We start from the raw sequence: 15,965 nt of genomic DNA, 5'->3' as shown, positions 1-15,965 counted from the left end.
TTCAGTTGTAGTATCTCCTAAATCTCCTTTAATCTCGAATAGTTCCTCAATCTTTCTTTGTCTCTTAGAACGTGGATATTTTTGAAGAGTACATGTCAGTTATTTTGTTGGCTGTCCATCAGTTAAATACTCCTTTGACCCCATCCATCCACATTAATTTGCCCTTGGAACAACAATGAATAAATGTAATCCATTTTCCACGTGCATATTCCAGTTTCATATTTCATCACCTCTCAGTAGGTGTGTGATCACTTAACCTCTCAGTGCCTTAGTTCCTCATCTTTAAAACTGGAATAATTACACCTTCCTAATGAGTTATAGAGAGGCTTAAAGGAACTGATATATTTAAAAGGAATTTACCCTACAAACTCATCAAGTTGTATACATTAAATATATGCAGCTTTTTGTATGTTAATCATACCTCAATAAAGTAGTTTTGTTTTGTTTTTTAAAAGGGATTTACCCAATGCATGTCACAAAGTCATTTGCTTTTCATGTGATTTGATTTCTCAACTGTCCACCATTTTGCCACTCTTACATAAATGCATTCTAGTTTGCCCATGTGTCTCTAAAAAGGGACTTCTAGAACTACTAACCAAAATAATTGTCAGCCTCATCTGACTATTTTTTTAATTTATTGATTGGTTGATTGATTGATTTTTGACTGTGTTGGGTCTTCATTGCTGCACACGGGCTTTCTCTAGTTGCAGCAAGCGGGGGCTACTCCTTGTTGCAGTGTTCAGGCTTCTCATTGCGGTGGCTTCTCTTGGTGTGGAGCATGGGCTGAAGGCGCGCAGGCTTCAGTAGTTGCGGCACGCGGGTTCAGTCATTGTGGTGCATGGGTTTAGCTGCTCCTTGGCATGTGGGATCTTCCTGGACCAGGGCTCAAACTTGTGTCCCCTGCATTGGCAGGCGGGTTCTTAACCACTGCACCACCAGGGAAGCCCCTCAGACTATTTAATATTGAACCTGTAGTCAGTTAAAACCCCTAAAACTTTTTCTGCATAACCTTTTTTGGTATTAGTATCATTACTACAACTAATACTAGCACCAGTACTTCTTGACCTAATTATATGTGCCAAGATCTGCATAGAACACCTCTTTGGATGGCCCTTTATGTTATGTACTTCTCCCAGTTCCATGCAGTAGTTATTATCTGCATTTTTTAGATGAGGAAACAGATTCAAAGCAGTTAAGTCACAGGATTTGTATAAGTGAGAGAGCTGGAATTTAGTCCCAGGCTTATTGGAACCCTCAAGACTCCTGATTTTGCCAACAAACATATTAGCTTTTTCTTCCCAATTTGCATCTTGTATAACTCTCATGTCTTCCTCCAGGTCATTGATGAAAATATTATTTGAGAGAGACCCCTGTGATAAATGCTGAGCATTTTCTTCTACATTGAAATCAATCACCCTCTGGGTACAGTTTTTACAAATAGTATAAATAAACCTTGCTAGATTGTAGGCTAATTCACCTATAACCATCTTATCCACAAGAACAATTTAAGATTTTTTTTTTTCATGCCTCTGGCATCCCCCCTGGCTACTAATCTAATAGCACCACTGGGGGAAAAATGTTTGTCTTAGTTTAGCCCAGCTTGTTTGTACTGGAATAATATTGGTCCCTAGTGGTTATTCCTTTTCTTCTTACAAATTTTCCCTTTAGTAATCTATTCTAGAATTTTGATAGGGGTGAATTCAAACAATAGTAGTTTCCAAAATTCTGGTCCCTTTCTAACAATGTCACTGAGTTGCTATGTGACCTAGAAAAGGTCACTCTTTTGACCTAGACATTTCTGAATGAATGAGAAAATTAAATCCACCATTTTTTAAGCTCAGGGTACAAATTACGTTTATTTGATTTTGGCCACAACTTACCCAGCAAATATTATCTCTGTTTCACAGATGAGAATGCTGAGAGTTGGAGAGATTTGGAAACTTACCTAAAGTCACTCAAGTTATAAGGGGTAGAGTTGTTAGATATATTGAGTCCAAAAAATTAATAAATAAATAAGTGGCACATTTTTGCAAACTCTTTATGCTGTAAATCATGTCAGGACACTCTGCTGCCATTAATTGTTCATTTGTACCAAATGGTATAGACTAAAAAGTAGATTTGCTTGAGCATCTAAGTGTTTCCTACCCAATCAAATCAGTAATGTATCAGAAGGCAACAATCCTCAAAGCGTTTTCAAAGGAGCACTCCAGTAGCCTCAGGCTAAAGCAGTTCTGTCAAATGTTTGACATAAGTTTCATTCTACTGAGATTCTCTTGGAGATTCAAAGCCTTCGGAGGAGCCCTTTAGAAAAGAAACCCATTTAACATTCGTGAGCCACAGAGCTAGAGTTTCCCTAATCACTTTTGACACAAGCTGTTATAGGTGTTAAAGTAGTTTTTCTTTTTTCATCAGTTTCTACTCCTTGGGACTCCAAGGATGTTTCTCCGGGGGTACAATGAGGTTTAAAAACATATTTTTATTTATATGAACATACCTCTTATTTGACAGTGCTCCCTCATGTCCTGAGGGACATGAACCTGGCCTTCACAACCTCCTAGTTTAGGGATGTGCTGTTATCCCTTTTTTTTTCTTTTTTTTTTTTCCTTTTTTTGGCTGCGCCCATGCAGCTTGCCGGATCTCAGTTCCTCCACGAGGGATTGAACCCGGGCCTGGGCTGTGAGAACACCGTGTCCTGACCACTGTACCGCCAGGGAATTCCCAGCTGTTACCCTGATTTTACCTTTGCAGAAAAAGGTCTACAGTTTCTAAGGAATTTGCTCAGGCCTGACAGCAAGAGAAGAACCAAACCGAGACTCAGGTTCAGATTTTTCTCAAACCCAATTCAGCACTCTTTCACTCGACTCATGTCTTTGTTTTTCTGCCTTTGATCATTTAAAAAGCTTGCTGACATTTCCGAAAACAAGCAACTTTGGAAAATGGACCAGGTTATGTTAAAAATGGTCGATGGGGGCTTCCCTGGTGGCGCAGTGGTTGAGAGTCCGCCTGCCGATGCACGGGACATGGGTTCGTGCCCCGGTCCGGGAAGATCCCACATGCCGCGGAGCGGCTGGGCCCGTGAGCCATGGCCGCTGAGCCTGCGGGTCCGGAGCCTGTGCTCCACAACGGGAGAGGCCACAACATACAGCAAAAAAAAAAAAAAAAAAAAAAAAGTCAATGACCTTTACATTACGACTGTTTAAATACTAAAACTGATATTTGGAATTTTTTCCCTTTTGAAAAGTTCTTATTCCTCCCTCAGCATCAGCAGTTGGGGCTGGGGATGGAAACGGGGTAGACCATACTAAGTCTGAGCCATGTGGGAAAACGATGGGATCCTGAAAACAGCAAATTAGCCCACAGCTATACCTGTTTACATAGTCAATGTGTGTTTGTTCTGTTTGAAGATACTTCAAAAATAACAACTGTAAAAGAGATTACTGCTTTGATCAGAGAATCTGAATCTCCTTTGTTTGACCATGAATAATTGGTCTTTGTAATGTTAATGCTTCTTTTAAGGAATATCAGATCTGTAAATGCACCTTAATTACAGGCAAGCCGTTTTGGGGGGAATTCGCGACAGCATTTTATTGAAGGTCTTTTCTAGTTCCCCTTCAAATCTAATTACAGTAGAAAGATTATTTTACGCCAAGCAGCAAAAAGCTATAATTATTAGTGTTTTCATTCATGTTCACATAGGTGAAAAGAGTTATCTTATTGAAGAATAAGGTTGAAATCTTAAAAATGTCTTAGTTTTCCTATTAAGCACAGAAGGAGGTAAAGCCTTAACTGAGTTATACTTGCTAACCTGTTAACCATAATCCAACCGGCAGCTCTGAAGTCTGTTTTCCCCAGACTTTACACTTGGAAGCACCACTTGGGAATCCGCAACTTAAGCAATGATTGATTCCTAAATCTTGTTTTTAAATTTGAAACCAATTAAACAATCCAGTCAGAGTAGGAGAGAAGAAAATATCTTTTTTTAAAAAAACAAAAAGCCTTCCTACTGTAATTTTGTGGTATTCAGCTTAGTTATTTTTGTTGTAAGAAAATAGATGTCAATATAGAAAGTTAGATGTTGCTGAAGATGTGAGGAAATGGGATTGCTAAACTGCAGATCGGGTGATTTAGTTAGATATGGGGAAGAATGTCTCAACAGCAGAGTGAAATCTCCTTACGTGGAGGTGGCTTGAAAGTTGCATATTTTATGAAATGGTATGGGGCAAAGCTTGTGAGCCAAGCAGGGCCTGCTCAAAGAGGGGAAACTTTCCATAGACTGCATTTGCTGTCTTACTTTGTATTCAATCGCAAAATGGAATTTTCTCCTCCTCTGGCCAGAAGGCTAACAACCATTAAGCACTTATACCTTGCACCCACCAGCTTCCACCTTCCAACCTGAGAGTACTTTTTGCAATATCGTGTTAACATTTAAACTTATCATTTAAAAACTATGAATAGAGCCCATCACACCTGTATAGGAGGGGAAATGTCTATGAGGTTTAAACCACACTGAGTTAGCACATTCCCAGTCATTTGGGGTGTGGTTTTTTTTCCTAATTATAGCAGCAATTAGCTTTGCAGCATTGCATTCATTCCGAACAGCAGGGATGGAGAACAATAATCTTGTTTACCTGAAGCTGGAGAGAGTGTACCTGGCTTTGTTCCCTCCGCAGCCTAATCTAAGTGCTTTGCGAGGTGCCATCCTGCACAATAGAGTGTGACTGGGCCCCTCAAAGAGCCTCCCTCACCTGGTTAATTCAGTTGTCACTGAAAACCTCCACAAGGTCAATGGAAAACAGGTAACACGCCGTTTCAGACTTAATAAGGTGGCATCTTTTATTTACATGGATTTCAAAGACAGAGCCCTCAGATATAGTGATCCCTTTTTTTTTTTTTAATCGTTTAATCTGTTAAAATTATCCCAGGGAAAACAATGGAGCTCCTTTAGAGTGTTCTTGACAGTGAATGAAATAGGAAGATGGCTGTTGTCAAAGGCTCTTCTGCAGTCATGGGGAGGAGAAAATTATTAAATGGACAAGTTATTTACATTTGAAAATGAACTGCATCTCACATGGGGACATTGGGCGACCGGCGATTCTGCCTTACAACGGGAACGTGTCATTAGTTTTCATTTTCCACAACAAAGATTTTAGGGTAATTTCCTTTCATGAGAGTTGTTTCTCTTCTATGTACATGACCCTTCAAAACCACTGATGTCACCATCAGAGGGTCTTCGGTTTGGGTTTGGGTTTTCCTTAAGAAGAATAGCCTTGAGTATTCTAAATACCTAAATATTAGGGCAAAAGTTTGATTGCAGCCAGCAAGTACTGAAATGGTGGGTGGGTACAGTACAAATGGGTCATAGCCCTTGTACAGCGCCAAACGATAATACTCTGAAGGTATACTACAGCGTTTGACATATTTTAGTGTTTTACAGTGTACACAGTTTCTCTACTGTCAAATGTAGGCTACTACAGAGGAAGAACAGTAATCAGTTATACATTAACCATGAAAGGTCATTTCCTGTGGCAAATGCAAGGTCTATTGATCAAGTAATATTTGTTGGTAGAAATGAGTCTCATTACTGAATGAAGCTTGTGAAGGAAAACATTATCTAGTGGGACATCCTGATGTGTGCAAATCATCCATTTGCTCAAGGTGGTTTGAATCTCATCAAATGTTTATCTGCACTTCTTAAATGTAATTTACTGACTTTTCAGCTAATCAATCCCCAAAGCTGCGTTCTTTTGTCAACTTACTAGGCTGCACATTCAAACAATGATTAATTGCCTCATGTTAACTATGAGATAAGAAAAAAAAAATGAAAAGAAAATGAATGACGTATTCACTTGGGTTACAAAATGGGCTATAAACTAGTTTCCCAGCATGAGCTGTGGTTTACTTTCAAACTTAAATAACTTGTCTATGTAACCTTATCTTCCGGGCACTTCCTGCAAACTTCATATATTATGCAATGAAGCCCATAAATATAGGTAGAAGTTAAGTTGAATGGCTGAAACAGAGTTAACCACACACATGTAGTTAAAGCTTTATCACCATTTCTGTCATAAACCTCTCCCTTTTCTTTAAGAGATTTACCAAGCTATCATAAAAAAGTATTATGGCTGTATCTTTGCAAAAAAAGAACCCTTGAGAAGTGGCTTACCTCCTTAAGCATACTGGACTTCGGTTTACAGTCCCATAGTCCTGAACCATGAGTGCCGCCACATGTCAGGAAGGCCAGCGTGTTTGCATGTCCAACGTCGCAGGGTTGAGGTGGCACCGGCATTTATTATTCCCTTATTTTTCATAAATTCCTAAAAAATTTAACACAGTATAACTCCAATGGTGACATATTACTAGAGGTATACGATTTAAACACATTTAGCCAAGTCATCAAATAAACAAGGAAAAGTGTAAAATAGAATGCTTTATGGGGAAAAAAAGTGATTATACATAATCAAATATCTGTAATGAGAGGGATAGAAATTTTCCAGGCATATAATCAGCCTAAAATAACTGGGCAGGAAAATTGAAAGGATCAGATCCCCTACATTGACTTAGTAAATGGCTATAGCAAGCATCCTGATGATTCTGCAGACTTCTTTTCAAGCGCTAACACCAGTGGCATTATATTTTGCAGTATATATGTAACACCTTGAGAAACTCAGTCATTGTAAGTTTCTAATATATATATATATATACACATATATATATATACATATATATATATATATGTTTGTTTTTTGTGATACGCGGGCCTCTCACTGTGTGACCTCTCCCGTTGAGGAGCACAGGCTCCGGACGCGCAGGCTCAGCGGCCGTGGCTCACGAGCCCATCCGCTCCACGGCATGTGGGATCTTCCCGGACCAGGGCACAAACCCATGTCCCCTGCATCGGCAGGCGGACTCTCAACCACTGCGCCACCAGGGAAGCCCCTCTAATATATATTTTTTAATGGGTAGACACAAGCCCTCTCTTTCTAGGAATGATTTCTCTCCAGAAATATGAGATTATCTTTAATTACCTCTTACTTTCTATGTTCCTATCAGAGAAGTCTGAGAATCATGGAGTGGAAATTACTGGACTTGAGTTAAAAAACTGAATTCAAATTCTTCAAGGCCCTTGTCAGAGATCTCTTCCTCCAGGAAGCCTTCCTTGACTGTCTGATGCAGATAATGCTTTATCTTTTAGGTTTTCAAGGTATTTGGTGTTTGAGTCACCAGTGCTCTTTAGCACAGTTCATGTCCCATAGTAGGTGCTCAGTAAATGCTTGTTGAATAATGGGTTTCTAAAATTGAGAGGGTTCTATTAGGTGAGATGAATCCTTTGGTTCTTTTCAGACCAACCACATTCCAAGAATCCCAGCTCATCTTCCTAGTAATAGACATTTATAGAGATAGGCTACTTTTTGCATGGAATCGCCAGTGCTTAGCTGGGACATAGCTAGCAACCTCCCTCCCTGCCTGCCATCCACAACCCGCAATCTCTCTCCTCTCTCCAGAGGTAAACTCTTAACAGTTGTGTGTTAGCCATTTTAGACAATGTATGTTTCACATAAATCACTTACATAAATGACACCATGAAATATGTATTAACCAGTGACATTTTTTTTCACTTATTGCGCCTTTAGAGACATTTCCTGTCAGTATAGATATAGCTACCTCATTCTGTTAAAATTTCTGGGTAATATGTGGGTAAAGTAGAATTTACTCACTCATTTACTTGACCATTACTTATTGTTGGATATTTAGATAATCGTCAGTCTTTCATTATTACAAACAGTGCTGCAATAAACATTCTGCTACATCCATCTACTTTAGCGCACACTTAAGGGATTTTGAGGAATGAATTTCTAAAAGTAGAATTTCAAAGTGTGTGAAAATTTTACCTTTTGATAGATGCTTTAGAGTGCCCTGTGCAGAGAGCCGTTTTACCAAGACCCTACAAAGTTATATTTTTACTAACATTATGAGACTTCCAGTTTCCCCACACCCTCTCTGAATCACTTTCATTTCTGTACATCAGGTGAGCAAAAATGGTTATCCCATTGCTGTTTGTTTTGCATTTCCCTGAGAATGGTGGGGTTGAGAAACTTTTCATACATTTATCAGCCTCTTGTACATCCTCTTCTGTGAATTGCCTATTTACCACCATTGCCTAATTTTCCTTGGGTTCTCTCTGTCTCACAGATTTTTTTTTTTAAAGATCTCTTTTATGATTGTGAATATGAATCCTTTGTTGCAAATGTTTTCTCCCAGATAGTCACTTACTATTTAGGGGTTTGGGGTAAAGGGGTCATTTGTCTTTTACCTTTATGGTCACACTGATACACAAGACTCTCCATTAGGTTAGACCTTCCCTTGGACTTTATTATATAAATTCTTTATATAGCATGTAGAAATTAGGTTTGATCTATCTGTGGGCCAACTGTTCTCACCAGTTTACCCAGTTTGTGATTTACCCTAAGCACTATGTCTGTTCTTACCTAGAATTCCCTCCTCTCTCCTCCTATCGGCTGTTTTGCAGAAACTTGTGTTTTCTTTAAGGTCATTTCAAGAATCAAAGTCCACAGCGGATCTCTCTCTCTTCCTTGTTCACTATCCACTGGCACAACGTTATTTTGTTATTTTATGTGCACATATACTGTAACTTCAACGAGATGGGAAGTTACCCAACTGAAGGTCCCTTGCTTTTGACATAACTCCCACTGTCTAACACATAGTGGGACTCTAATAAATAATTGTTGGTTGTTTTAAAAATTCTTTTTTATAGGAAAATACTTAATCTATCCCTTCTCCCCCAGACATGTACACCATCCCTGTGCATTTCTTCAATCATCTTTTTTGTGTAGTTTGTCTTTTGCTCCATTTGTTGTTAGGTCACACCTGCTTATAATGTCTGAGGTTCTAAACCTCAACAATAAATTGAGAGCAATGTTAAGGGTCTGATTTTCTGAAAATTCTCTGGTGGCACAAAGAAGAATCTAGTATTTTCAAATTTGAAAGACACATCTCTAAAGTCTAACTTATTCCCTGGGATAGGTTTTTATTTCATGCTACCTGAGACCTGTCTTCTCAGACACTAAAGAGAGACTATGGCTTTACGGCAGTTGTTTTTTTTTTTTTTTTTTTTTGGTTTATTTGTTTGTTTTTTAAAATTAAAAGTCAAAAACCTAATCTACACTACATTAAAATACAATTTATATTTCATTGATTGGTCAAGTTGTTCTTCTTATTACTACTGCTTCTACTGTGCTTTCCTTGAAAACAATTTTTTTATATCATAGAATGTTTCAAAAAGATACAAAAGTAGTGAGAATGAACCCTTCATGTACTCATCAGCCAGCTTCAACCATTATTAACTCATGGTCAGTCTTTTTCATTCATACCTCCATTCAGTGTTTTTCCTCTCTGGGTTATTTTGAAGCAAATCCCCAAATGTCAAATCATTTTATACTTAAATATAAAACTTAAGTCCAAAAATGTAGTTCAAAGCTCTGGAGGCCCTTGTGTTTTGTGTGTGTACGTGTGCATTCTTCATTCAGACATGCATTTTCATATAGTACTCTACACGACAGAGCCATGGTTGGCTAAAGAAACAAAGATGAATGTAACATGTAATATAATAAAAATAAATTTGATAAGTGCAGTGATAGTGGTGGTACTCAGTACATAGGGCCATCACGACAAAAATGATAGTTCCATAAGGTCTGTATGTTTTAGCTGAGGTGGGATTGCTTTTATGGGTTTGTGATAGGTTCTCCTCAATTTAACTTCGAGTCTCCTACAAAAACAAATCTGTGAAGACCAGTGCTAGAAAGCAGGATCTCATCTTTTAAAATAAAACAAATAGGTCTCAAACCTTTATTCTTTTTTTCCTTTTAATTTCAAAATGATTTCAAACTTAAAAAGTTGCAAGAATAAACAAAAAATTCCCATATTCATTTTACCCAGATTCATCAGTCACTAACATTTTGCCACATCTGCTTTCTCTGTCTCACTCTTTCTCTGTCCCTGTTTCTGCCTATCTCTCTCTGTGTACACACACACACACACACACACACACACACACACACACTGTTTTTGGCCTTGATTAATTCAACCATTAGTTGCAAACATCATGACCCTTTATCCATAAATATTTAGGGAGTATATGCTAAGAACAAGGGTATTTTCTTATATAACCACAGTTATACTATCGAGTTCAGAAATGTAGCATTGTCCATACTCAAATTTTGCTAATACCCCCATAATGTTCATTGCAAACAATGCTGCAATAAACATTCTGGCACGTCTATCTTTGTGAACATTTAAGTGATTTTGAGGAATGAATACCTAAAAGTGGAATTTCAAAGTGTTTGAAAATTTTATTTACAGTTCATACTCAAATTTTACTAATTAGCCCAATTATGTTTATTGTGACAATTCCCTCTGGCCTCCCCCCATGTAGATCAAACCAGGATTACTTATTCCTTTAAAAAGAAACAGTAGCTGAAACTTTGTCTTTCATGACTCTTTCATCATATATATATATTTTAAATTTATTTTTGGCTGCGTTGGGTCTTTGTTGCTGCGCGCAGGATTCCTCTAGTTGCAGCCAGCGGGGGCTACTTTTTGTTGCAGTGCGTGGGCTTCTCATTGCGGTGGCTTCTCTTGTCGTGGAGGACGGGCTCTAGGCACGTGTGCTCAGTAGGCATGTGTGCTCAGTAGCATGGGCTGTACAGCGCAGGCTCAGTAGTTGTGGCGCACGGGCTTAGTTGCTCCGCGGCATGTGGGATCTTCCCAGACCAGGGATTGAACCCGTGTCCCCTGCATTGGCAGGCGGATTCTTAACCACTGCGCCACCAGGGAAGTCCCTCTTTCATCATCTTTACTGTACATTTTTAAAGAGTGAAGCCAGTGGTTTGTAGAAAGTTCCTCAATTTGAGTTTGTCTGACTTTCCTCATGGTTAGATTCAGGTGATGTATTTTTATGTACGGTACAATACAACACAAGATAAACAACGTTGCATCCTTCTCAGTTCATCACATCAAAAAAAACCCCATGATATCAGTTTGTCCCATTAATGATGATGTGAATTTTGATCATCTGCTTAAGGTAGTGTCTGCCAAGTTTTTCCATTGGTAGGTTACTATTTTTCCCATTGTAATTAATACCTTATTTGTGGGGAAATACTTTGAGACTATGTAAAATATCCTATTCCTCATCATAATGGTACCTAATAATTTTAGCTTCCATTAATTCTTGCCTTAATCAATTAATACTACGAAGGTTGTTAAGAGGGTGATTTTTCTAACTCATTTCTTCTACATTTTAAGATGGCATTCTATGAAACTTTTATTCTTAATGTTACCTTTTATGTTTATAAGAATAAAATTGAGTTCACCATCAATTTTATTGATTGAGTTCATCATCAGTTGTCTCTCTGGTGTGGGACACTGTGCTCAGAGACATCATGATGGACACAAAGACAAGACCATTCGTGTCCTGCAGGGACATGCAATTTTGTAGGGGGAGATGGATTCAAGGCAGATGGTTAGGAATGCTTTACTGAGGATACAAAGCTAATGGGAAGGAGAAGAAACCAAAAGAGTATATTTTTACTCAGGTATACGGAGTGACCTTGGGAAAGGGGTGGGATTTTAGCTGGGCTTGTGATTTATGGTATATGTAGTCAAAGACAGACATTGGAGGGAACAGCAGTGGCATTTGGGAAATGACAAATAATCCCTATGCTTAGAGCCTAAGGCTCCTGGGAGAAGAGGCAGGGAGGCATAGGGAGATTCCAGGCTGGAAAGATCAGCTGGGGTTGGCTCAACATCCGGAACTGAAGAGTTTGGACTCCAATTTACTGAGAAGCAAGAAACATATTTGACGTGTGTGTGTGGGGGGGGGTTACCTGTCAGATAATGCTTAGGGCAGGGACTGTATCCTACCCATCTTTATATTTTCAAGGCCTACCTCAGCACACTAAGGGTGTTCAATAAATGTTTTCAGGCACCAGTGATGTGCTGGATGATTTAGAATAGGTGTGTGTGTGTGTGTGTGTGTGTGTGTGTGTGTGTGTTTTACTTGTGGGTCGAGGTCACGATGGGAGGGGTGGAGAAGGAGCATGTGGGCCCTTAACTCTGAAAGCAGCTCTCTATTGACTTGTTTATAGAAAAATGTTTAAAATATTAAGTTCCTAGACCACCACCAACATGCTCCCCTGACTTTAATTTTCAATTCCCAGAAAGCAAGTTTGGGAATTACTTTGAACAACTTTAGGTGCCAGTAAGGAGAGCAAGGCTCTCAGAGAGAACATAGTAAAGACATCCCATTAGAAACCATTTTACTCTATATCGTCTTTATGAATATTTTAGAATTTAAAAAACTCCAAAAATGGGAATTCCCTGGCAGTCCAGTGGTTAGGACTCGTCACTTTCAATGCGGTGGCCCTGGGATTGGTCGGGGAACTGAGATCCCACAAACCCTGAGGCGTGACCGGGGGAAAAAAAAAAAAAAAACACAAAAAACACAAACAGCTCTTAAGAGATGCATATGAACTTTAAGAGTCTATGCATTTTGTCAAAACACTGTAAATAACCTAGTTCATTTAATAGGGGAAAACAAAGCAAGAAAGTAAAATGAGATACCCCAAATAACTTTGAGTATAAATCATTGCAGAAGTCTTGTTGATCACTTAGGAAATAAATTAAAGCATATTTATATTTAAAACATTCCCAGGTTATCCCTTTCCAAACTTCAAACCTTGTAATCTCTCTTCAGCTTGTTTATTCTGCAGTGAATGCTGAAAATCTACTGGCTTGGTTAAGAAGGTTTACATATTTTCCCAGCACAGGGTGTCGGCAAGTTGTGGCTGTATTTGGTGCTTTCAAATGGAAAATCATTTGATCTTCACCTACAGTTCCAATAAACCCTTAATTGTATAGAGATAACATTTATGTATGTTTTTTATTGAAAACATTTATTCTGGTTACAAATGGAATATGTGGCAATTGTGAAAAATTTGGAAACTATTCAAAGGTATAAAGCAATGTAAAACCACCCATCATTTGACCATCCAATGAGAGCCACCAAAATAGATACGTGTTTTGTATTTTCTTTTCATCTTTGGGTCTGTGTTTATAAAAACCTCTTAACTTTGTTTTACTTAACATGTCATGAGTATTTTCCCATGTGACTAAATATCCTTTAATAATATGAATATGGTAGTAGATTCAGTGGCTGCTATTGAACTACTCTCCTCTTGTTGGATACCTGGGTCCTTTTCAGTGTATAATGTAATATATTTCCTAGAGGGAAAATTATCTATTGTTTTAAACATTGTTTACATTTTAGCCTTCTTCTGTTTATTGTCAAACTGTCCTCTTCAAAATTTACACAAGTTTACACAACCATCACCAGTGGATAGACGTGAAGGCATGAAGAGCCAGCATTGGGCTTAGCACTATCCTTACACATTTCATTCACAAATTAACCTCCAAAGGCGTATTTTCTTGTGCCCCGTGCTCAGTTCACTTGAGCATTCAGTAGGAGTGCCTCACAGCCTAGGACCATTAGTGCTTCTGTCATCACATGAACAGCAATTGGCTCAAAACACTGCTCTTTGTGATGCTGGTGATGAGGCCTCCTTAGTGTTCTAAAAGATTGTTTGGTGTAACTACTTCAGTTCAGGATTTTTCTCTTGACCTTTCCTAACATGTTGAGAGTCAGAATTCAAATACTGTACAGTTTAAGCTACAGTACGCCTGGCCTGTAACTTGGTTCAAGGCATTTATAGTTGTCTGCTTATTATACTAACAAGGTGGAAAAAACAAATCCCAGTACCCCCAAAAGGTAAAAAACTGTTTTTTTTATATTACTAGAGTTTTAAAAATAGGATAAATTATAGTACATTTAGGAATAAGGGCACATGGAGAGTTTTATGAGATATTTCAGGAAGAACACATTTAACTCCAAACTTAAATATAAAATTTAATTCCTTAAGAACTGGGGTTGAGATAGTAAAAAAATAGAATATGAAGCTTTTTTCTTGACATCACTTTAATTTATACAAAAAGAAGTCTATAATTCTACTTAAATTACACACTGTTTCATCACAAAAGGAAAGGACATCTTTTCTTATGTGTCTTAATTTTTTGAGTCAAACTGGTTTGAATTTTGGCTAATCTCATTTGAAGCTTCTGTTTATTGTGTTCTTTTCTCAATGGATTTTTTTCTTTCTATGTGGGGCTACAAGCAGTTGCCATTAATGAATAGAAAAGATTAAAAGTGTGAAATAAAGGACAATAATTCTGTCTTACGTTCCTACTGATACAGATTCTAACACTAGGTGGATAATCAATTATTATCAAAAAAGTCAATTTAACTTGAATAATCTTACCCTAGAGGAGCATTTACTCCCTTATTAAAAAAAAATAAAAAGATTTTTATTCTTTGTCATGCTTTTTCTATGGCCCAATATCACTCGGAAATTTGACTTTGATTTTACCGAGTTGCAATATTCCATGAATAGTTTCCAAAGTGAATAAAATGTTGTCAAAAATACTCTAGATCCCTTAATTTCAAGCTCTCCGTGACGTGTCGGCCAAACAACAGAATACAGATATTTCTTTTGCCGTGTCTTCCTAGGAACATTGCCCTAGTGATAGCTTCATATTTCTCTCATCTCATCATTCAGAAGCTATTTATCCATTTTTTTCCACTGCTTCCTTCAAACCTCCCCCTCCCCCATCGTTGAATGCCTATTCAGCCTCCACACATTCAGGCGTATTTATTCCCGTAAAGATAGTGACACTTAGGGTTTATTCTAAGACTAAATCTGTGTTGCCCAGTGACTAAGGACTTAAGCATGCACACTGCTTCTGTGCTTACCCTCCTACCTAACTTGACTACTCAACTTTTCTTCTTTCTTTCCCTCTGAATTCTCTGTTTTGGCACAGTTCAGTTAACACACCACTGCCAGGCCACTAATTGATTTTCGAAACCTGACATTTGTTTTTTGTTTTCTCCTATCTTCCCTCATGGTACAGCACTACTAAGCAGGAAGGAATGCAAAGAACTAGAAAGTTCAAAGTAATTGAGTATCTGTCCATTCACACTGTCTGGCTTCACGCCAATGCAGAACCTGGAACATTTGAAAAATATTTATCAAGTTTTAACCCTTTTGGCTAAGTCAGTGAAGCAGGTTTGCAGCTGGAGCATTTGTGTTCACAGCAACAGCAAGTAAGCTTGGTTGAACATGTCTTTTATATGCTCAGAACCGCATGGCAAATGTCTCAGAAAAGGATTTCTTTCCAATTTCCGTACTATTGTACAGTGCTAAGCTAATTATTTTCTGTGAGACTGCAGACCTGGGTATTTCAGAGAAACTATTACTTAAAAATGGCAGCCTTATTTCATGAACCTTTATGTCAGGAATGAAATTTAAATAAATGCTACTGTATTTGAGCAAAAAAGATTGTATTCAGCTTTTCTGCTGTAAATGTGTTTCGAGCCCAACCATAGGTAGGTTCATATCTGCATTCATTAAGAAAAGTGGAAATATGAAAAAAAGTTTAAAGGACTTTAAAAATATTTTATTAAAAGTTTATCAAATAGCTTTTTTTTTTTTTTGCATTGGAAACGCTTTTGTAAATGAAAGCATGTTAAAAAATGGTGTGAAATGTAGAAATATTTCCAGTAAAATAACTGGATTTTATTGCAGCGAAAGCTTAGGTTGAAATAACAGGCCATCAACGCTCTGGTTAAAAAAAAAAGAGAGAGAGAGACAAAAGGAAAGGTCTAGATAGGTTTAAAAGCAAATTAAAATATAAATAGATACCAACTTGTATTAAATCTAAGTTAGAATTAAAGTTAAAAAGAATACAAAATTCTATTGAGTTATCTGTATCACACAGGTTTGATCATGTTATCGGCATTAAGTACTAAAAATCTTGCAAGGTTCATTTTTTTTTAAAGT

Source organism: Hyperoodon ampullatus (assembly GCF_949752795.1).
Source record: "Hyperoodon ampullatus genome assembly, chromosome: 16".
NCBI classification, from domain to species: domain Eukaryota; kingdom Metazoa; phylum Chordata; class Mammalia; order Artiodactyla; family Ziphiidae; genus Hyperoodon; species Hyperoodon ampullatus.
This window is presented reverse-complemented; position numbering follows the sequence as displayed.